We start from the raw sequence: 24,236 nt of genomic DNA, 5'->3' as shown, positions 1-24,236 counted from the left end.
GACACTGATCTCTGCTGGGGAATGGGCTGGAGGATAGTGAGCAAGTGTATTGTGCATCACTTGTTTTCTCTTGGGGTTTCTATCTCTCTCTCCCCTTTTAATTATAATAATAATTATTATAATTATTATATATATTATATATTATTATATAATATATATAATTGCTAATTATATAATTAGAATTAATATTATTATTATTACTACTGTTTTATTTTACTTTGTTTTAATTACTAAAAATTATTAAATTCTTAACTAACAAGTTTTACATTTTCCCCACTGATTCTCCTTCCCATCCCACTGAGGAAGCAGTGAGAGAGGCACTGCAGATTCCTTAGTTGCTGGCTGGGCTTAAACCATGTCAGGACCATATGTCTCTTCCCTGAGCCATCACATCCCTGCCTGCACCTTGGAGCCAGGTGAAGATCATGGAATCATAGAATGGTTTGCCATGGAAGGGACCTTAAAGCTCATCTTGTTCCAACAAGGTCTGTGACAAAGGGTTTATAAATGTGACATCTCTGTGATGGGGAGGAGAAAAACACAAGGGAAATGATTCCCTGTATGAAACCTGTTATTCTGAAACTCATTAGAAAATTTTCACCACTGTCTAGCCACTGACAATCTTGTGAGTGTTTCTAAGTATTGGGTTTTACTCCCTATCACATTTTATTACATTTATTCCTTCAGAAGAAAAATAACTCAAATATCCCTAATCTTTTTAGCATGGAATTTTAGATTTTAATGGGCTTCTTTTAATTTGCACATATTCTTGTAATAATGAAGTCTGTTTAACAGGAGTTAAACCAAAAAGCCTGTAATGGTAATTCAAAACATAAAACTCTAGCGCGTTTCTGTAAGAATTCCCAGTTAATATTCTTAAGGTTTTTTAATGGATATTTTAAGTAGGCATTGATATTAGCAGAAACATCACACAAATTAAAATTAGGCCTTGGTGACTATTTTAAAATGAATATTCACAAACTCTTCAGTGTGAAATTAAATCTAGTTACATTTGATGCTGCTGGTATATTTTAAGGAAGTATACTTTACTGAAAAAAGATAGTGTTGCCTGTGAACTTATTACTGATAGTTCATTTAATTTATTACAGCCCGTTGAATGTAACAATCAAATTTTATATAGCATAGCCTTAGGAGCCAGTGTGAGGCTTTAAATCTGTGTAGATGGAACCTGAGCCAGTAGATAAATGATGGAATTAGGAACAGGGACTCTGTTCCAGCTCTGGCCAGGACTCTTGTTTCACTTGGGTGGGTTATAAACCTGCCATGCTCATTGCACTGGGCATGGTGCTCTAAAATAGGAAACCTGACTTGGAGGATTTGGGACTGCCCCACAACTGGGCCCTCTAAGAAATCCTAGATTTCTTTTTTCTCTCTCTTTTTCTCTTTCTTTTTTTTTTCTAGTTTAATTTCATTTCACAAACACTTTTGTTTCACAATCACTTCTGTACCTTGCACAGGTACGTGACTTTTTGCATCTCCCTCTTTTCAGTTTGTCCCCAGCTCTGCTTTCCCCTGCTGCTGAGGACTGGTGGAGCCCCTACAGCTTCAAGATCCTTGTTCAGCATATGCTGGAATCAGTGCCTCTGATGCCAGGGGATATATAAAATATCAGTGAGTGAGTAACTGTGTCTTTTCTTCACATACTTTTACTGCCCCTTGCTGAATTCTTTCCATATTCTTTTCTTCTTCTGACTTTACAGAACTAAGCTCAGCCTTATAAAATCCAGATTACTACCCCTAGGTAGCATGGGAGCAAAATACATGCTTAAAATTAAACATGTACAAATCCACAACCCCAGAGGAGTGAAGAATACTGTAAAATTTAAGCAAAGATAATTTCTGAAATAGAGCTTTAGGAACACACTTGGTCTGAACTGATAAAGTGATGAAGAGACATCCCAATCTGCCAGAAGAAAATGCCTCCATGACCCCCTGCCTGTTGCTATCATCGTGGGATAGTCAGATTCAAAATCTGCCCCAGTTTTTCTCTTTTATTTTGACAATAACACCTTGTGCCTGCCTCCAGGTTCCAGGAATCAGACAGCACTTTCCATGATATATCTTGGAGCCCTTAAAACAAAAAAGTAGAGTGTCATCTTCCTGCTGATGTACACCACAAGGGCCTGTCATTCCCCTGATATAGTACAGCGTGAGAACGGTCTCTCTTCAAAATACATCACTGGGGCAGTGGCAGTTTGAGTTATATGGTGCCAGGATGGCAAGTGTTTGAACCATTCACAAATGTAGACAAGACAGGGTCAAAATATATCTTTAGTTTTCATGTGGGCAGCTGGACTGTCTGAAGTGATGAAAATCACGTTAATGTCATTTGTCATTTGGTGGGCAGCAATGAAGTGATGTTGGACTAAAGCACTTCCCTGGTTTGGATTCCTAATTCCCATTTGCAAAAGTCACCAGCAGATCTAAAGTGGCTGAGGAGGGCAGGGGCTCCCAGCCCCACCTGCAGAGGGAGACTGACCTGGAAGCTCCAGGCAGAGCAGGATGGGTCTCACTCCCAGGATGTGCTGGAGGATCAAACCCTCCGTGAAGGCAGTGGATCTCCATGGGAACCCATTGCCTATTTTCTGCTGTTAAACTCAGGAGCCAGCTGATTATACCTGAAGAATGTACTGCCTGTGATGCACATTCCCATATTATTAAAACCCAAATGGTGAAAGTCTTTGCTCTGTGAGGTCTTAGCCTCAAAAACTCTGTGTCCCCTTGGCCCCACCACTGCTGTAAGAGGTCCTCCCAGTGCCAAGAACACCACCTGTAACAGCAACAGTGCTCAGTGCTTAAAGATCTGCAGGATCACCGTCTGAGTTGGCATTCTTTGCCAAAACTATCTGGGTTCCATGAACAACTCCTGGAATAAACATGTTAATGCAGGGCCAGCTCTTCAACCAGCATGGGTGAGTGGGGTTCTCTGGAAGCTACACTTCCTTGGTGTCTGCACTGGCTCTGCAAGGAAAATGAGCAATGCCAGCAACTGTACATGCACTTCCATGATGAATTGGTGCATTTTTTTAATTTATTGTTTTCAGGTTGCTCTTCTCTACTGATGGGAAATTATGCAAAAAATACTGATAATTAAGAAATGTGCAGCTTGGATTTAAGATAATCTCTTAAATCCACACTAGTGTTCTCACACAGCAGAACATTAATAGGTGTGGCAACTGCTGTACACCCAGGACCAGTTTCTCACCCTCCAGAAGGTCACTTGGCACACTTTAGATGGGAATGGGATGGTTGCATGAGAGGAAAAAGCCAGTAAAAGAGGGCAGGGCTAAAAGGCAGAAGGACCTGGTCTCCTTTCAGGCCAAGCTCTGCAGGTGTGCTCAAACAGCCTTGTCTGTTGGAGCTCATACTCCTCTCAGGACCTGAATTGAAGGCCAGTTCAGCACGTGGAGTGGACAAAGACGGGGCTCCTCAGCTGGAGTTCTTGCTGCAGTATCCCACATGGATACAAATTCCCGAGTTCCTCAGCCTTCCCCGCACTGGCTATTATGGCAGGATGCCAAGTTGAGCTTGTGGTCCACAGGGAGATGTGTGGATCACAGTACAAACCTCAACTTTAAAACTGGCTGAGTCGAGAAACAGCTGCTTTGATCTCCTGATACTGCAATTTCTACCAAAGACAAAAAAAAAAAAAAAAAAAAGAGAGAGAGAAAAATAAAAAAGAAAAATCCCAAATTGATTGTTATGTGGAATAAAAGAAAGGAGATTTACTGATTGGGGAGTGGTGTTTTGAGGGCTGATGGTCAGGGTTGGGTGGTCAGTGAAATCCTCCGGTGTGCACTGTGGTGCCAAAAGAGCCCAGCCGTGCTGGTGTGCAGGCCTTTTGAAAATCCAGCTTTCACTGACAGCTGGATTTCTAGGCCTAGTTATGGAAGTGGAGTAGGTCACACCTTAGCCCCAAATATAATTAGCACAAGGATAAGTTATTTTCAACTCTAGAAGACCAGTTTATTTGCACAGTCTCCATACAATTCCTTGAAATCTGAGAGAATCTCAATCAGGGAGTCACGTTGGTAGAAGGAATATTAACCTGGGAACCTCCACATAAAATCTTTACCGTGACTTTCTGAGATATATATATATATGTGTATATATATATATATATTTCACTCAATCCAGTACTGTCACTGGGCAATTTAATTCTCTTCTGGGCACAATTGTCAACCTGGTTTCCAGAAGGGACACATCCTGCAGGATTTATTTTACTCCATTTAAGTATCTATGAACAGTTGTCATAAATTGAGGAGTGGAAATTGCCTGTTGCCTCAGGCTCTCTAACAAATGAGATCAGAAGTCCAATGAATACATCTTGCACAGCTTTTCAGTTCAATTACATAGATCCATGTGCAAGTGGTAATGCCACAATCAGTTCAAATAGTATCATTGCAGGTGTGAAGGCACAAATTGAAGTCTGTTTCACATCGGTATCCAACATGCTACAGGAAAGATTAAAAGAAAATTTTCAAGGGACAAAGGATGAACAATTAATGAGCCCTGGAGTGACTCTGAAACAGGTAGCAAAGCAAAACAACTGTAAAAGGGCACAGCGTCAGAAATGAGCAGTTTGGTGCCAAGTTTCAGGAAGAGATTAGTGGAGAGTTTCACTGGATCCATTAGTGTTTGTGAAGTACTTGTGGAGTGGATCAATGAGCATCACAGAAACTCCCAGGAGGAAGTGAATTAAAAGCTTTTTCTTTTTCTTTTTTTACAGAGGGAAGTAAATAAAGCAGAGCTCCCACACCAGCTGATGAGACTAAGACAAAGCATCTGGTCAAGGGAGCTGTCTATCCCCACCTGAGACAGGGTAAGGTCAGTTGGAGAAATATGTGGCCATGATAAAACGTGGTGATAATGGCCAGCAGAGGCCAGACCAGTGGCTTTTAAGTGATCTTAAGCCAGTCTGTTTTGAGCTTTGGGTTTTTGATCTTCGATTATGAACATGTGATGGGAGGTGGCCATTTTTAGATGGGCAATAAACTCTGTGAGTTGGTTTTAGTGGAAGCAATAAGAAGGTACTAAAATCCTGAGAGCCACCTTAAAAATACAGCACCAGATCTTCAGATGATTATGCCAGCACAGCACCACTAAAGCTTCCCGAGTGCTATTGATTTACACCAGTTGAACATCTGGCCCATATGCTTTGTATTATTAAATACTTCTGTGATTATTATGTGAACAATTGAGATTCATGGAAATGAAAAAGCAGGCTATGAATTGTGCCTTCACTGCAATTCAGGAGGAGGAATTGCTCAGGGAATGCTCTGCTCTGCCTTTTACTGTAGCTGTGCTGTTTATTTGTGAGTTTTCCTAGAAACCAAAAAGTGAATAGGACTTCAGGAGATTTCCAGATCACCTTCTTTCTCCAGGGAGGTGTCATCATAGAATCATAGAACCACAGAATGGTTTGGGTTGGAAAGGACCTTAAAGCTCACCTAGTCCAAGCCCATGCCATGGGCAGGACACCTTCCACTAGACCAGGTTGCTTCAAGCCTCGTCCAACCTGTCCTTGGACACTTCCAGGGATGGATAAACTTAGGCCCTGTCTTATTTGTTCCTAAAACTGACCCTTGAGACACTGCAGTGTATCCCAGTGCTCTGTGCTGGTGCTGAAGTATTGCAAGAATCTTTTCTCCAGTCCAACCTACCTCTCTCCCTGTCTGTGCCTGAGCTCTTCAACTTCTTGTCCTGTCCAGCACTGCCCTGGAGCAGAGCACAGTCTCTTCCCCTGCCTAGCAGTCCTTTGTACACAAAGCTTGTCATTTTGTTTGTCTCTTCTGTGTAATGTTCAGTCTGGTCAATCATGTTGGAATTCAAAGCTGAGGAAGTCCAGACAAGCCCAAGTAAATGTTAACACTGCAAATTCTTTGTTGGTTTTTTTTCCATAAGCCTGACTTCCTTTCATGGTTTGCTGCTGAAGTGTAGAAGTACATCCAGCCATAAGAGAAAAAGATCCATCTTTCAGCATCAGGAGATTAAAGGAATAGAGTGAGATAACGTTTTGCAAACCTGAAAGGATTTGAAAATCCCTCTCCTGCTATTTCTGGAAAAAAGTCAATTGCAGGGCAAGATTATCTTCATTAACAGTGTGAGAATGAGTGTTGGCTGTAAGTTTTGTTTAACCTGAAAAGCAGCATTCAGCAGCTGGCTTTCCACATCTAAAATAATATCCGGAGAATCAAAAATTCTTTGCCACACATGAACTCCTCCTTTGGTTGTGTAATGGAGCTCAGCAGTGTAATGTGCAGGAGAGCAGGATAACCTTTAACATCCCCACAATCCCCAGGGACTGGCGCGTTGCTGATTAACAGATGCTTGGTGACTTGAAGTTCCCCAAGTTAAAGCTTTGCATGTATTGCACAAGTCACTGGTTTTATTGAGGGCTTGGGAGAGACATATTTTTTGGCTTTCATCCCACTTTTCAGACGTGGCATGATGTAAGTGACTGCTCTGAAGCGAAAGCAACTGTTCTTCCAGGAGAGGAAGCTAAAGCAGTGCTGTGAGAACTGCTCTGCAGGGCTTGGCCCATGGCACCCTGCCTGTGACCAGGGCCTTGGGCACCTTCTTCAGGAGGCACTTTGGCAGCACAAAGCACAGGCAGATGTGCCCTTTCCAGAACACCCTACTCTCCCTGGACATTCACAGGATCACAGAATGGGTGTGGTTGGAAAGGACCACTAGAGGTCACCTAGGCCACCCTCCCTACCAGGGACCTCAGGCAGGTCCCCATTCAGCATGTCTGGAGTGGAGAGTTGTCCCCTGGGGTTTGTTTTTACTGGTTCCATCTGGGCTTCAGGCCACGGACTCAATGTGTAAACCTCTGTTTTTCTGTCCTTACTGAGATTTCCAGTGGCATTGGCTCAAGGGAAGTATCTTTTTCTATGCTAAAGAGAAGACTGCAGGTAACTCAAGTAACCAAAGTAATGTGGTTCAGTGGCACAATTAGGAAAGGGACCCAGAAACTGCCAGAGACGCCCCTCACAAAGACTGGAGACTTCACTTGAGGCCATGCAAGCTTTTTTCCCCACTGGCTCTTCTGCCTTTGGATTTGGCAGGTCTTTCTGGAGGCCTTTCATTTATGTCTGGAAGTCAAGCAGCTGTTATCTGTTCTCCTCCTGGAAACATCCCACCCTTGGTCGATCACTGCATCGCTGCCACAGGAGCTGCACGGGGAGCTGGAGCTGTGTGCAGGAAGGAGGTCTAATTAACAAAATCTCCACTCCAAGAATTTCCTATTTTCAGGGCACTTCTCTACCTGCCAAGCTGTGCTAATGTCAGCAGTGCATGGCGAGAGGAGTTTTAAAACCAGTGCTGGAAAAAACCCAAACCCTGTCCCTGAACAAAACGTCGCCAGCTCCCGGAAGGTTTGTGTGACAGACAGAGAGCCCTGTAGCTGTCAGCCCTTCATGCCTTTGGGGGTCTGCTTATTATTTTTGAATATTTTACCTCCCCAGTGGTTCTTCTGGGAGTGTCGCCTGTACGAGCAAAAAACAAGGGTCTTAACACAACTGCCTATAATTCTTGATTTAAATAGGATAACTCTGACTTCTGCTGTTGTTCTAAAGAGAATAATTTGCATTTCACTTACATTTTGTAGGAACAGAAGAGGCATGCCTTAGAAGAAAGGTGAGCAGATGCAGGTTGGTGCCTTTTCCAGAGCAACAGAGGGGTAAAAGCATTGAGAACTAAGCAGAGGCAGAGCAAGGGCTGCAGCACAGCCCTTCCCTCCACAGTTTCATCACTCACGCTCAAATCAGCGACATTTCATGTGCAAAGGGCAAATAAAACCAGGAAAATTATGTGGAGATGGAAGACCAGGGAGGTGTGGAGAGGGAAGGATTGGGTGAGTGAAGGTTTTGTGAACAGCATCACGGGCTGGGATTGCTTGACAGAATTATACTTCATTACTGACGCTTCACAGCCTTGATTTTCATATTTATTTGTGACTCTTCTTTTGTAAACCACGGGTTCTTTTGACATGAGAGTCATGCTGTGTAAAGCGCTATTGATTAGAGTTTCTAATTTCATGCCATTACAGCATGACCATTGGGGAATGAAATGTATTTTATTTTTCCACCACAGCTATGCCAGCAGTGTTTGGGATGCAGCCATGGTGCAGGCTGTCAGCAGCAGGCATTTTCAGCTCAAGATCTTTGCTGTTTGAGCCAAAAGGTGAATTTGCCCAAGGTCTAAGCCTCAGCTCAGTGTGTTGTTCCTGGAATTAAAACAGATCAGTGGCAAAGTGTATTTTGAGGCCAGAGGTTTCCAAAAGGATGGCTAACTTGGGTACTTTCCATTTTTCAGTCAGGCCTAAAAAAGCCATTTTTTCCACCATTTTTTCCCCATTTCCAGTCATACCTTCTGTCTTTCCCTGATCTCTGGTTTGCTGCTCAAAAAAGTGAAGGATGTTGCTAAAGGTGTAGCACCACAGCATCTGGTGTGATCATACAACCTACAAAACCCCACCAGGATTTAAGTTGCAACAAGGAACTGAACCCAAGGAAGATCTGGACCAGACTTATTAAAAATAGGGTTTTTTCCTTTCACATGTCAAATGTAGGCCCTTCTGGAATTTCCTAAAGAAAAGGTTTGTGGTCAGACAGGGGAGTTGGTGCATTAATAGCATCTCACTTCCCCCACTCTTGTGTAACAAAGGCTTGGACTATTGCGAGGTAAAGCCACCAGGAAGATAAAGTCAGCCTAAGTCTGCAGCTGAGCTTGGCTCTAATGAGTTTCCCTCACGCTGTAACTGTGGTTTGTCTTCCACTCTGGTTGCCCTCTGAACAGTAGATATGCACTCGCTGTCCTGAACTAATGAAGCTTTCCAGCAGTGCAGACAAGCTCTAATGGAGCGGCTCTAGGCATGTGAACCCCTCACAAATAGCCAGATGAGAGGAGAGTGAATGCTTGAAATCTGTCAAAGAGGAACCAGCTGAGAAAGTTCTCTGACTTCTGCTTTTTTCCAGGAGCTCCTGACACCCGCTGGCAGGTGATGAATTAGTGCAATACAGCTGGAGCTGCTCCTGGGATGTGAATCCCAGAGCTATTCCTACATGTACTTGAGCACTGGAGGTCTGGTGGCCAGTTTTGGGCTTCCCTTGCAAAAAGATGTCAGTGTACTGGGACGAGACTGAGAAAGACTGGAGTTTTAAGGAGGGAAAAGGTGACATCTTATTGCTGTTGATGACATTTAACAGGAGGGTGTGCAAAAGACAGAGCCAGACTGTCCTCAGAGGTGCACAGTGACAGGAAGAGGGGCAGCAGGCACAAACTGCAGCATGGGAAGTTCTGGTGAGATATGATGCCAAAAGTGTCCACCCTGAGGATGCTCAAATGCCAGCCCACAGAGGCTGTAGGATCTCCAGTCTTGTTACAGACTCAGCTGGACAAGGCAAGCAGCTTGGACAATCCAACCCTGATTGGTTTGGAGCCACCCTCTTCCCAACAGCAACGGGTTGGTGATGTCTCTTCCCCTGGGAGCAGTTGGTGATGTCTCTTGGGAGGTGGTGAGATGTTCAGTCTTCCTCACCTGCATGTGGTGATCAGGCAGCATCCCTCAGAGCACGTTGCAGATCAGCCCCTGGGAATGAGTGTCAGGCAGTCAGGCTGGATGGATCACTTCAGTGCCATGCTGGTCTTACCCTTTTGTATCTGGAAGGTGCCCCAGCTGGCAGCTCTATTCTAAAATTCAAAAAGCCTTCATGGAGTGAGCAAAAGGCTTTTTGGCCTCAGCTGAGTACAGCCTGATCTGTAACATCTCAGAGCCTCAACAGAGCCATTAGTGGTGGCTGCCCCACCCCTGCAAGTGTGCAAGGCCAGGTTGGATGTGGCACTGAGCAACTTGGTCTAATGGCAGATGTCCCTGCCCATGGCAGGGAGTTGGAACTAGTTGATCTTTGAGGACCCTTCAAACCCAAACCATTCTATGATTCCATGATGATTCTATGATCCTTGTACTGTTCTCATCACTTCACGTGTATGGCCCTGCTCCAGTTTTCACTGCAACTCAGAGGCTTCAGGTGAGGGTCTGTCTCTCTCTTCTGCACAGCTTTGGCTTCAAGCACCACCTGCACACATCAGATTGCCACTGCTGGAGACAATGTGAGAGATGCCATCGCTCACTTTCCACCTCCTGCCACTGCCTGGTGTCAGACATCCCTGAGGAGCCTCTGGCAGCAGCCTGCAGAGCAGCCAAGGAGCCCTGGGAGAGGATTGCTTGAACCCTACAGCGCTCAGGGTTCAGCGTAAGACAATCCCGGTGAACTCCACACCTGCAGAGTCCTGCAGGCTTCTGCTGGCCTGCTGACATTTATATGCTCTTCTAAATATCACAGAAGTATTGCTGAGGGAGGGAACCATGGAATGAATGGCACTGACTTGCAGGCAGCAAAGGGTAAAAGGTAGCTGGGAGTCAGACCGTAGTGACCATGCCAGTACCCCCGAGGGGTGAAGCCTCCTGCGGGAACAGTGCCTTTTCCAGGAGATGAAACGAACTTCTTCAGCTTTAGCCCTGGGTAAACGCTAGTCCAGCTCATAAAACATCCTGGAGAGAAGAACTGTTTACAGACTTTATTTGTCTGGAGCCTTGTGCTTTGCAAGATCAGAGGCATTTTTATTACCCAGCTTTGTGCAATGTCATTCCAGAAACAAATGCCATGTGGGTGTTTACCATAATGAGGAAATACGTTACAGCCAGAAAGGATGGCAGCACTGAATAGAAATGTACTTCTGGAGCAGCTGAGGGCCAGTCCCAAGGATGGGCTCTTCTTGGCTTCTTTTTACTCTGATATTTACCTTCCTCTTAGCTAAAGCTGAATGAGAGGGCATATCCAGACCTTGGTGCTCCCTGACACTGTGACTCGCTCTCCCTGCAGCTGGATGCTCCCCACAGCTGGGCACAGGGTGAAGCCAAAGAGGCAGGACTGAGCCTTCCTTCCCTCCTGGTAACAGGCTTTGTTTCTGCAGAGAAGTTCCTGGTAAGGGGCTTTGGTTTGGGAGAGCAGGTCCCCATGGTGAGCCTTGGCTGGAGGGGGTAGCAGCAATGGTGAGCACCCAGCCAGCTGGGATTGTACATAAAAAGGAATTTGGTCAGCTTCCCTTCTTGGAATTTAGCCTGTTACTTTCTAAAGAAGATGCAAGTAGTTTGTCTGTAGGATGCTATAAAGGCACTTTCAAGAATATCATATAGTCTGCTAATGCTACAGAGAACCTCTTAAGAACTTAATTGCCTGTCACACCAAATGAGAAGAGAGGAGTACCTGGAAAGATCCTGTGTTTAGAAACCACACAATGAGTTCTAAATACTTTCAAAGGCACATGCCTCTTTCCTCCTGGTGACAAAAAGAGTAATTGCTGAGCGCAGGATAAGGGAGACTGGCTGAATTATTTCAGCCCTGTTTTCTTGTTCCATGGTTTTTTTCACAGTGCAGAAAGACAGTAGCATTCTCAGTTTGTGACCAACCAGAAGATGTGGAGACATAGAGATCTCAATTACAAAGTGACTCTTTAAGTTTGGGAACACCTCTGCTCTCATACCCAATTCTCTTTGCCCCCCTTCCTCGACAGCTGATGTTTTAGGGAGAAAGGAGAAAAAAACATTCCAAACCCAAAGCCTTTTACCCATGCTTTGGAAGAAAAAGGGCTTCATCAGGCACAGCTTCTATAGAAGAAAGATCCTGGAGCTGAGAAACTGTCACTGGAGCCAAGAGAGCTCTAACTGAGCAAGGCCTTCCAGTTTGGTCCCTGGCACACATCATAGACCCAGCCTTGGTTCCTGCTGCAGGTCTGCTGCCCACAGGGGTGACAGAGAGGGCTGTTTGCTCACACTCATTGCACTGACTGATCAACATCTCTGTTCATTCTGGGGAACAGCAAGAGCTCAAGCAGCTCAGTTTGGTCACTCACCCATTGCTTTTATTTGGGCCAGAATGTTTAGCACTCAGGATTGTCTTATCTCAGCCAGGCTGGGGCTGACACAGGTGTCTGCTCTCATTGTACTTGTCCATTAAGGAACTGTTTCAATCTCTCATTTCCCTGTGTGGCCCATGATGCACATCATGGTATGTGGCAGCAATATCCACTGTAACATGATGTGACATCTGAAACCTCAAAGGAGACACAGGCTTATTATGCTGACTGTACTCTTGATATGTTTCCTTTGCACCTGCTCTGAAAGCAGGAAAGAAATGGGTGTGATCTATAGCTTTAGCAATTTTTTAATATATATATTTAAGCATTCTCAGGTTGGGTTTTTTTTTGTGGGCAAGCAGATCCACAAAGCACAGCAGATGTCTCAGACTTCAGGAGACAAGGAACATTGCTCCTCAGTCCTCAGATGAAATGGGCTGGGCTTTGCTCCAGAAAAGACAAACTATTAATCCATCACTGAGCATGAAGGTAAATGAGCTAATATTGGGTATTTTAGTTCTGATGTATGTGCTAAATGAAGTAATCATTCAGGGCATAGAAGTAATGGCTTTGGGAAAATGTTTTATAAACACAGTGGCTGAGGCACATGGGGCTGAAGTGGCACTAAGCTGCAGTGGGCACTGGCACGGCCATCCTAGTGGTGTTCCTTCTGGAGCAGCAGGAATCCTGGAATCCTGGAATGGTCTGGATTGAAAAGGACCTTAAAGACCATCTTGTTCCAAGCCCCTGCCGTGGGCAGGGACACCTTCTACCATACCAGGTTACTCCAAACCCTGTCCAACCTGGCCTTGGACACTTCCAGGGCTGGGGCAGCCACAGCTGCTCTGGGCACCCTGTGCCAGGGCCTGTCCACCCTCACAGTGACAGGAAGATGAGTGCACTGGGACTGAGCCACTTGAGGCTACACAAGTATCCTCTGAGCACAGGAGAAGTAAATACTGCTTAGCCAAGACAGTTTCTAAAAGCATTGCCAGTGTCTTGAGAGCTGCCTGCTCCAGGCCTGGCCTCTGCAGCCTGGCACTCAAGATGCCTCTGCCTCGTGCTGCACCTGGCAGGGTGAATCCTTCCTCCTGCGGTCTTCCAGCCTGGATGCTCAGCTGCACAAGTACCATTAGACACAATTACATCCTTGAGCAAGAGACAGCAATTGATATTTTATCGTTGGGATTTTTTGCTGTGACTTTTTATACCCACCTGGAGTGAACGAAGTATTCCAAGTTTCATCCAATTAGGTTAAGTGCAGATGGACACAGGGTGCTGAGCACAGTCCCTGTGCAGTGGGAGCGAGGGGCAGTCCCTTATCAGCTCGAGGCACCATCGTTCATTAAGACATCATTTGCCTCTCACCAGTGGAGCCAAAGCACAAATCTATAGGATGTCATAATGAGGTGTGCTAATGAAAGATAGGCAGAGCAGGATTAACAAAAGGGCCCTCTCCACATTATACCTGCCTCTTACTGCTTTGCTCAGTCCCCACCTTTTATGATCTCCTGAGGGAACATTTCAAAGGGGTGCTAGAATTGAGGCCCACAAATCCAATTAATTGCTGATATGGTTTGTGCCCAGAATCACCAGGCACTGCTTACAGAAATGCCTGAGTGCAGCAGAGTAGAAAAAGGAAAATATTGGGCATCCAGTGCTGTAATTAAGCCTCCCATCCATCCCTGCCTGTTGTTCTTGCCATGGGCCAGGAAAATCTTTGATAACTAGTGTAGCCCCTTTGCTCTCATGATCTGGTTTGACCACCCCTGCCCTTCCAAACAGACCAGTTCGGATCTTATTTTTACTGGAATTACCTGGTCGATGTGCCAGAGGCTAAGTGGGAAAAAGAATCCGCTTCCTTCCCAGCGTCACAGCTCCTTGGGCTCAGGCATGGAGGACTCATTGGCTGCTTAAAGGGTCATCCTTCCTGCAACAAGTGCTGGAGAAGCGATGGCACATGCCCTCCATTCTCTCTTCCCCTGCTCCAACCCCGTGTTGGCCATCATGAGAATGTTTGGGGAGCAAAGCCAGAGCTAAAGGTTGTCTTGACCTAATGGAGGTGCCACAGGGATTGGACAAATCATCTTCATGACACAATGCTTCTTGGACTGGTTGTCTGAGGGCTGAACCCTACATTTTGCCCACCTACACAGCAGACCTTTCATGCCCTTTGGAATTGCCTGAGTATGAGCAGCTCAAATGTTTTCTAAGTATAAAGAGAAGCTGCTTCAGAGCTGATCAGCTTTGCAGTGTAAATAAAGCTACAGATGGCTGTAGGGGAGGAGAGCAGGACACGCCTATACCAATAGTTTACACACATGCAGATATCCCAGTCTGGAACTCCAGTGAATAGACTGTGAATGTGACACAGACACAGCAATACTGGTATGAAGATGCTTCTGTCAGCATCATATTGTCCACACATAGGGGTAACCCTGAAACCCAGAGCACAGAAATGGGCTGGACTTGACAAGTGCCACCTAAAAGGTCTCCCTGAAGCACCAGAGAAACCCAGTGGTGGCAGTTTCTAGAACCAGGCTTCAGAAGTCCCATCACTCATAGAGGAGCAGAGAGTTAGGGCACTGACACTGATTTTGTGTTTCTGCTGACACTTCACATATAATTCTGTCTGTAGTAAAGCACTCATTTGTATAGAAATGTCGTAAAAATTCACGTCTTAAATCACTTTGCTGTGACCTGATCATAGTGTGTACCATAAGTTACTTGTAGGAGATGATGGCCAGGGCCCCTTGTCCTTAAAGAGGCACTGCAGAAGAGCTGAACAGTTGCCTCCTTGTGTTTTGAAATCCAGCTCCAAATTTGGCAGCAGAGAAGCTGTGGGAGGGAAAATCTCTATTGCTGTACTGCTGTACTGTCAGCATGGGAACACCTGGCCCAGGTGGGCACACATGGCAGGTCCTGCTGGCTGTCCTCCTGCCCCTGGCCAGCCTGGCAGCAGTGGGGAGATGTGAAGCACCCACTCACTTTGCTAACAGGGAGCAGCCAGGGTGGCAATGTGCTGGAACATACACCATAACATTAACTTATGACTTTTGCAAGTTATTGGTAATGCAGTTGTCTCCCCTGCCTCATGTGTCTATAGTCCATAAATACAAACATTAAGTTTAACCTATTCTGTGCAATATCTGCTTCCCAGAGAGCAGCCACTACCTGTGGCACTGGAGACCCCAAATGCAGCTGAGAATCAGATAGTCTAATAACTCATCTACACAATCCTACACAGTCCATCCCTGGAGGGAGTGAACCAGGCACCTGAAGGCATGGGGGAATCTTATTTCTATCTGTCTTCTGCTTTTATCCAGTTATCTGGCTTTTTACCACCTATAATGTGTTTTTCTTCCCAGCATGCCTAGAAGAAACACTACACCCAATTGCCCAGAAGAGAATTGCTGTGGAGACAGATGAAGTGACGTGACTAAGGTCACACAAGGGCTGTGCTGGAGGAAGGAGCTGAAGCTGGGGTGCTCCCAGCAGGGACTGAGTACAGTGCAGGCTCTGCATGTAACTGGGTGCAATGGAAGGAAAAGGATTTCGCAGCTGAAAAGGGACCCACTTTAAGTTCTGCCCTACCTCTGAAGCCAGTGAGACCAGCAGGTCAGCAGAAGACATATCCCAATGTTTTCCCTTCCCAGGGCACAGGCATGTGCACTGCTTACTGGGAAAGGCCTGGCATGCTCACAGCTGAACCAGATGTGCAGCCTGTTCCTTCATTTGATTTTTGGTTCCAACTCTCATGTTGATACATCAGTCCAGCCCTGCAAAATAGTTTTCTTTTTACAACTCCCAGGAATAACATTTCCAATGATTTTTTCATTTCTAGAGCGGGGGAGATTGTTCCTGGTCTGTGTCTCTGTTGTGGTCTCTAAGTGACTTAGGGAGGTGACACAGGACTGTGGTAAAGTGGCATGGCCAGAGCACTGCCACCAGCACAGCAACAACCAGAAACTGTAAGGGTGTTCCCCAGAGGGCACCTCAGGGCCTGTGAACCAAGGCAGATGCTTAAGTACGTGCTCCCATAAGAAACTCTTCTAGAAAATCTGAAACTGAGCTCGAACCAAAAGTACAGGAGATGATCATAGAACCCAGATTGATTTGGGCTCTAAAAGACTCTAAAGACCATCTAGTTTCACCCCTCCTGCCATGGGCAGAGACACCTGCCACTACACCAGGTTACTCAAACACTTGCTCTTACTTTGAACAATGTTAGAAGAAAGTCTCTGGCCAAAATCTAGCTGCACTCCAGTAAACCTGCCTGCTGTCTCCATCCTGGAGATGACTTCATTCCATGAGATTTCTCAGTCCAGCCTCTCTGTGCCTCAGAAGCATTTGTTTGTGCTGGAGTTGGAAAATGTGTATCATTGTAGTTGCCTTTTTTTTTCCAGTGCAGAGTAATTAATCGATACTTCTCATGGAGGGCAGTCAATTCTCATTACACTGGGCTCTCACAAAGCTGGTTTGTTTGGGTTTTTCCACAGGAGTGGAATATCCAAGAGACACTTTGTGCTCAGGCTGAGGTCTCTGCTTCACACTCACTGGCTTTGGGCTGTGAGAGTGTGAAGGCAGCACAGTAGATTTCACATAGCGGGAGGCAGCCACAGTTTCAGAACTCTCTGATGGTGTAAAATGAATGGAGGTTTTCCTGCAAATGTTTTCGTGCAGCTCTGTGTCATCTGCTGTGAGCCTGTGAGACAGTGCCAAGGGCTGAGGAAGGAGCATGGCTGTCGTGGTTTTGCTCTGGCTCAATTTGCTTTTACACCCCTCACACAATTACTAATTAGTTGAGAGAAGGTTTGTGCAGACAAAAGAAATTGGATTTGGGGAAAATAGTATGAACATTTATTATTAACAAGCTAAAACTAAAGAACTATATCTACAACAATTCTACTTAAGTAAAAGGTGTTATGTATTTACAGAAAAATACTTTTCCCCCTCCCCCTTATATCAGTCCAAGGAGGAAAAGCAGTTTCCGTTTTCATTCTTGGAGTTCCAGTTCTCTCTCTCCAGTAACTCTGCAGTACTCTTGTCGCAGCTGGAACTCCTTTATTTCTCTCTCATTCTGTGTTGGCCTCCAGGACTGGGCCTACTCCTCTCCTGGGTTAAAACCGAAGGCTGGGGGTTACCCAGGTCCTGAAGGGTCTTCTTCCATAGGCTTGCAAGGAGACACTTGCTTACTATGGATTTTCTTCCACAGGGTTACAGGGATAATGGTTTTTGAGTCCACTCCTGTTTCCCTATGGAGGTCCCTTTCCATGGGAGAACAGTTTTCTCCGGCATGAGTCTAGTATGGATCCCATGCAAGGATCCCAACATCCTTACCCAAGTCATTTCTGCTCCAGCGTAGGTTCTCTCAGGGTCACAAATCTCCAGCACCAGCAGCATGGATCTCTCACTGAGATCCCAAGCTTATCCGAGCCGTCTCGCTCCAGCATAAGCATCGTCCCCTTCAAGGGTCACAAAGTCTTCAACAGGACTCTGCTTCATCCGAGCCGCTTCTGCTCCAGCACAAGGCTTTCTCTCTCTGTCAAAGTCACAAATCTCTGGTACATCCACAGACTCCTCTGTGAGCCACATGGGGGGTCTCTTCAACCCAACAAACTTTCACAGGTAGCAGGGATTTTATTTTTCAGTCTTTTCCCTGCTAAAGGGAGAAAGCGACAGGGGGGAAGAAGCAGGCCCCCCTTTGCATTTCTTTCTCCTCCAGCTGCCAGCTTTGACCTTGGAAGTCCCTTATCTCTTCACTGGAATTTTTCTACAGCAGTTTCTCTTCAAGCAGTTCGTCTTCTAAACTTTTTTTCCTTTACTCTATTATAGAAGAGAAGGGAGGCTTCAGTACTACACCTGCCCCCCCCGGCCCAAGCCGGGGAGGAGGGGGCCTTGGCCCTCCTTGGGCCAGCTGCTCTTCTACATGGCTGCTGCCCCTAATTTCAACTGCGACACAACCTTCTCTTCCGTTTTCTTAAAGATGTAATTAGCAAAGGCATCACTGAACTTTTTGATTGGCTTTTTTTGTCTGGAAATCACCTGGACAAAACCATCCTCAGCCCCAGGGATGGGCTGCTGGGCAAAACCACAACAATGGCAGAGTGGAGGTTGCAAGGCACGAGCCTTTTTTAATGCAAGATCCTAGAATCCTAGACTGGTTTAGGTTGGAAGGGACCTTAAAGACCTTAAAGTTCTGCCCCCTGCCATGGGCAGGGACACCTTCCACTAGACCAGGTTGCTCCAAGGCCTGTCCAACCTCAGCAAGTCCAGGGATGAGGCAGCCCCAGCTTCTCTAGGCAGCCTGTGCCAGGACCTCACAACACTCATCATAAAACACTGAAATAGCTAATCTAAATCAATCCTTTGTTAATCTCAAACCATTCCCCCTTGTCCTGTTGCAACAGACCCTACTAAAAGTTTGTCCCCATCGTTCTCATAGACACCTTAAGTATTGAAAACCACAAAAAGGTCTCTCTGGACCCTTCTCTTCTCCAGTTGGAGCAATCCCAATTTGCCTGTGCCAGCTGTGGAGTTAGGACGGCACCTGCATCCCAGCAGTGGTTTCCAAGGATCACCATCCTGGCAATATTCCCTGCTCCAGTGCGCTGGCACAGGTACAGTCTGCCCCTAGAAAAACACAACCAGTCTCTATCCAGTGTGTGTGGGGAAGGGAGGTGCTGGCCCCTGCACAGGTGCAGCACACCAGAACCAAACAGTGAGGAACACCAGCAGAGCTGTACTGGAGTCTTCCATCAGGCTCACGAGTTCCTTCCTGACCCCGTGTATTTTACCGTACAATACAGTACGGGAAGTCATTATTATTACAAAAAATCACTAATTCAATAACACTGCTATCCTGCAGGAATAACACCCATACAATATTAATGCATTTCCCCCCTCGTATTCTTTGCAGAACACAAAAGCTGTTAACAGAATGCAAGAGGACTCAAAGCAAGGATGCCGTTAGTGCCGTGGTCTCTGCTACCCCTGCATTGCTCACACCCAATCAGAGTCCTGGGAATTATGATTGCAAAGCAGATTTTTGGATGCCATTCACAAAAACAAACAAAAAAAACGTTGCTGAAAGTTAAAACTTCAAATAGAAGCTGCCTGGCATTGCACGATAACACAGCACTTTATTATTCCTCTTCGATTGTTTGACGTTTATGCCTCTGTTTAGCAAGTCTGTTCATTATCGTTGTCCAATTAACAGAGACTTTTTTCAGATTATTTTTATGAAATTCTCATTTAATTAGCAATACAGCTGAGTCTCAAATGGCAGTTTTAAAAATATCCTTCTCCTGATCAAGCAGCCAAATGGTCTTTCTGAGATATTTGCAGAATTGTAAACCTTTGTTTGTCTGCTAATTATCCCCTCTCTTAGAGGATGGGAATGGGAACACCTGACAATCAGGAGTTATTCACCGGACACTTTCATTGAGCACCACGTGGGAAAAATGCAGATTTCACTTATTAAAACCTTCTCATGGGCTTTTTTTAAAGTAGAGAATGGGATTTATCAGACAATTTTCAGAATCTGCACAATAGATGGGGAATTAAAATAATGGAGGGCAAATAATAGAAAACAGGTGTGATGGGAGACGTCAGGCATTTGACAAGCACAGAGCAAAATGAGAGGAAATACGTTTATAATACAATAAGGAAAAAATATAATCATAAAAAAATAAACTCAACTGTAAAATGTCAGTGAATGGGCCCTCCTGCTATACAGCTGGAGACCATTATGGTATTTAGCAATGAATACACAAATAAGCTTAAAATGCATATTTGCCATACAGTGGTGGGTGTATGTAGTTTGGGGAGAAAAAAAATCCCTTAATCTACCACTGAACCACTTCCACATTTGCAGGGGAATGTGGTAGCTCTCCAGGGCCCTGCTGTTCAGCTCTCCCTTTGCACTGTGCTCTGGGATGGGTGAGCACGTGGACTTGTTGCGGTGAGTCTACCTGGATGTGCCCAGCAGCAAAGGGGAAGTTTCATGTTTTCACAGCACAGGGCTACAGGGCAAAATACTAAATTTGAGATGAAAGGAGACAGTCATAGTATGGTTTGGATTGGTAGGGCCTTAAAGATCACCCACATCCAACTCTGTGCCACAGGCAGGGACAGCATCTTCTGGTTTAGGTTTTAAGCCTAGGTCTAGCAGCACATAATACTTCTGTCCATGCCAGAGGTGGGTTTGGGATGCTGTTGGTGTCACACACATTCTGCCAGTATGGTTTTGCAGTGCTCTGTGAAGCCCAGACAGGTAGGAAGCAGGCAAGTGAAATACCAGTGTGGCCATTTCAGAGGCTGGAATGAACTCAGGATTTGCAAGGCCCCGCCAGCCATCCTCACCAACTGTGAACAAGCTCCAAGAAGAGCTTCCAGTTCAGTGTTTGGAGGACAGAAGAGAAGGCATGAGTGCCTCCATCCAGGCATTAATGGGGAGTAATGGAATAGTCTGCTCCTGCCAGAGAAGTGGAGAGGATTCCTCGGAGAGTCACTTTGGATCTCCAGCTGCAGTAATACATTGTTATGAATCTCTATCAGTGCACTTGCAGTGCAGCTGGAGAGTATGTCTGACATTGCCTCCAGTGACCTTTTCAATATAGTCCAAGTGCTGCAGAGCTGGTCTTTCAAGAGGAATTCAAATCGAATTTACTCAGGCAGAAAGGATTGGCCTGAGGATAGCCCTGCTACTCACTTCACATTTCTCCTTGTCATTCTCATGGAAATTGCGATTCTTTATGCATGGTGCTTCTTCCTGCTGCAAACGTCAGGGACAGCCACTGTGCTCCTAATGGAGGGTTTGGAGTGGCCCAGCAGTGACAGGTGGTGTCAGGCATTGCAAGGAGTGCTGGTGGCGGCAGAAGTGAGAGGATGAAGGTGTGAACTTGAGCATAACCTGTAGAAAGGTTGAGATGTGACCATGTGCGCTGGCACCCCAAATTAGCTGCTCCATGTCAAGCACCCACCGTCGTGTTAAAAGGTGCAGCTCGTCACCAGGGGATGGAATAGCTGAGATTTGAATAAACTTCAGGTGCAGGGAGAGAAATTCATGAGAGAGAAATTCAGTGAGGGCTCTGCAAGGCAAGAGAGCTGAGGAGCAACATTGGGTGTGTAACACTAATGGCCCTGGGGTGAGGCCTCTGCTCTTCTTGGGGCAAAGTGTGTGTGTTTGGGAGGGGGAAATGTTGGTGTTTTCATGTGCTTTCCTGGCACAGTATGATTATTTCATACATGTTTGTATGAGGTGCTTTAAAATGTAACTTCTTTGATTAATTTGGTGTCTGTATTTTCCCTGTTTTGTTCGCTCCAATTTATGACAAAATTGAACAAAGTGGGTAACAAAATATAGCCTTGTCAGGCTCCTGTCTTCACAGATATAAAGAAAAATGTGAAACTGTCAGGCACACAAATGTGCCAAACCCCAAGGAAAATTATTACATTCTGCTTGACATTTACTTTAATTTTAGAAAATTCTGTAATACCATTATAAATAATAATAATAAAAAGCAGCATGGAAATATTGTTAAGTGTATTTATTTTCATTTGCTAGCTTGGTGATTTATGGGTTTGTTTTATTTTCTTTTTTTTTTTTTTTTTTTTGTCTCTCTGCATCAGAAGAGAGAGTGAGCACCTTGAGCTCAAGTGCTGCTGCCTGACCAGAGGGGTGGGGTGGAGGGAATTGGGGCATCCAAGGAAATGTGCCTGCTCATAAGAACAGGGCAAAGTAACAGGGGACATTTCTCCTTCCTAAAGCTCTGCAGGTCCATTGTTTAGCCCCTGTAAAGGGCTCTCTAAGGGACGGTAACTGGAGATCATTAACCACTAATGCCAATCCAGGAAAGCTGGTTTGTACCAGCCGAGGGTCTAACTGGAGGTGATCCAATGGTGCTGTGTGGGAATGGGAGACAGACACCCAAATTAGTGTGGGAAATGAGTAGTCTCATCCAAAGACTAGTAACAAAAGTAGAGAAAGAGTTGAGCCTGCATAAAAAAGGCCCAAGAGGGTGGGTGCCAGCAGCACTCAGCTTTCAAGATTGTGATGAGTTGAAACTCTTTGAAAAACTCCACATGGGTGGTGCTGAGGGCCTAGTCCTGCCCACCCTGCTGGTGTGAGCATCATGTTCTACCCTGCCCTGGAGACCAGGGCTGGCTCTTCAGGCCATCCCAGCCTTGAAGCTCCTATGAAGAAGCACACACAATAGGGACTGTGACAGTTTTTAATCGAGAGGCAGCTCTTCTGTCTCGCTTTTTGGTGAAGCTCCAAAGGCCATCAGGGCTTGTTCTCCCAACTCACTTTCTTCTGAAAATCCCATGTTCCCCTCCTTGCCAAGCCTCAAAGTAGAATCACAAACTAAAGGAAATGGGAGAAGAAAACCACTTCAAGGCCTCAAGGTGACTTTTCTCTGACAGATGAAGGCAAAGGGAAGTGTATGAAAATAATTGATGGGATGTAGCAAACAGGGCTGGCATCATTTACATACTGAACTGACAGCATGCGCCCTTTCCACTATAAATAATGCCATATAGTGACACAAAAAGCCCTATTTGTCTCAGAAGTTAGAAAGGCACCATCCGAGTGGACAGCCAGCTTCTGGACTCCCCAAGAAAATGTTTGTGTAGGAGTCATTGCATTAGATAAAGATATATAACCTGGCTGATACGGACAAGGCTCTGTTAGCCAGTGAACTGCAGTACTCCAGGGATTCCCAGCCCATATTCGTGATCCCTGGGCTCACCCCAAGGGCTGAGGCATAGCCTGGGACACAGCTCTAACCCACTGAGGTCTGAAAACCTCAGAGGGGTTTGAGTGGTCAATATTCGTTACCTTTCCCCTTAGCATCCCCATCTCTCATTTCCAAGGTGTTTGGGTTTCTTTAACGGCCTCCAGCTGTGCTGCATTTGGGGGTGAGCTGCTCCCCACTGCCCTCCCTGCTGCTCCCAGAAAACCATCCTCACCCATTTTGGTCAGAAGAAGCTCAGTGTAAGTACCTGTGCTTTAGTAAATCTGACTTGTTTTGGAAGGAGTGGGTTAGGGAGTGCTCTGTGTGGTGCATTCTCCAGGAGCGGCCAAGGCTGGTGACCTTTGATTCTGAGACACCCTTGTACAGCTCCCCCCCCACCTGGTACCTGCTGGGGAGGTGCCTCGTGGCCACTGTATTGCAGCAAGGGGGTTTGTCACAGCATTGACCCTTTAAGTACCGGGGGGTTGCATCCCCTGATGTCCTTGTGTCGCTGAGCTGGTGGGAACAGGCTTTGCTGAGGGGTGGGATGCTTCTAGAGGAAAAGGCTTTCCTCTTGAGTTGGAGGTTTTGGTGAGCTCGACTCTTTCAACCTGTAGGGTTTAATTTGTTTTCATCTTTGAGGGATGGCTGCTGTTGGGAACTAAACCCTGGGGGAGTAGGGAGGTTCTGTCACCCCAAAGAAGTAAGGGAGCCCTTTCCTGGGGTTTCCAACAGCACACCTGCACTGCCAAAGGCCGTGCTGGTCCAATGGCCAGCAAACCTGGACCCCTTGATGCCTGTACTCGAGTGAGTTCCACTGCTCCTTCATGCAAACACCATCCATCTCCCCTCCCTGCGTGGCCACCTTGGGGCTGTGCTCTGCCAGAGGGTTTGCATTCAACCTCTCCTTTATAAAGCCCTTCTGGGAAGCAAAACGTGCTGCCTGCTCAGGAAGAGGCGTTATAATGGGCAGGTACCTATGGAGGAAGATGGATCACCGAGTCAGAAATCAATCGAGAGGTTGTGATGGCATCATAAATCAGGGGATGCTGAGTGTTAAAGAAACCCAACACTTGATTTATAACTTGGCACAAGCCATTTGTCGCCAGCCAAGATTTTCAGAAAGAGAAACATTTTTGTAAGCTTAATTTAACATTATTTTTTTCCACTGTGCTGAGTGTTTCTGTAGGGTTTACTTTTTCCCCCCCACAGATAAAACTCAATTTGCAGATAAAAGCAGTCGAACGACATCCAAAGATTTTGTTTCCCTTTGAAAGGCTTGATGGGTTTGAGCTCTCTTTTCCCTAACCCAGGGTCATTCTTCTCTCAGCCTAGACTCCTTCCTGATGTCTTTTAATATTGAGTCTCACTGGGAGTTGGAGGCTTTTGCTGGTAGATGGCTGCTGCAAATCCAGCTCATGCTGCTGAAAAGTATTATCAGTTAATCACTGCTCTGCTGCTGATGTGAAGCTCATTTTGGTATCAGCAGCAGGTAGGCAGCTGCCTCACCTAGACCTGCATCTGCCCTCCCTGTTAGATGTGTGTCTGGGGCGG

The sequence above is a fragment of the Myiozetetes cayanensis genome, unplaced genomic scaffold (assembly GCF_022539395.1).
Source record: "Myiozetetes cayanensis isolate MyiCay16 unplaced genomic scaffold, myiCay2020 scf30, whole genome shotgun sequence".
Classification (NCBI taxonomy): Eukaryota; Metazoa; Chordata; class Aves; order Passeriformes; family Tyrannidae; genus Myiozetetes; species Myiozetetes cayanensis.
The sequence above is the reverse complement of the archived record's forward strand: the minus strand, read 5'-3'. Positions refer to the sequence as shown.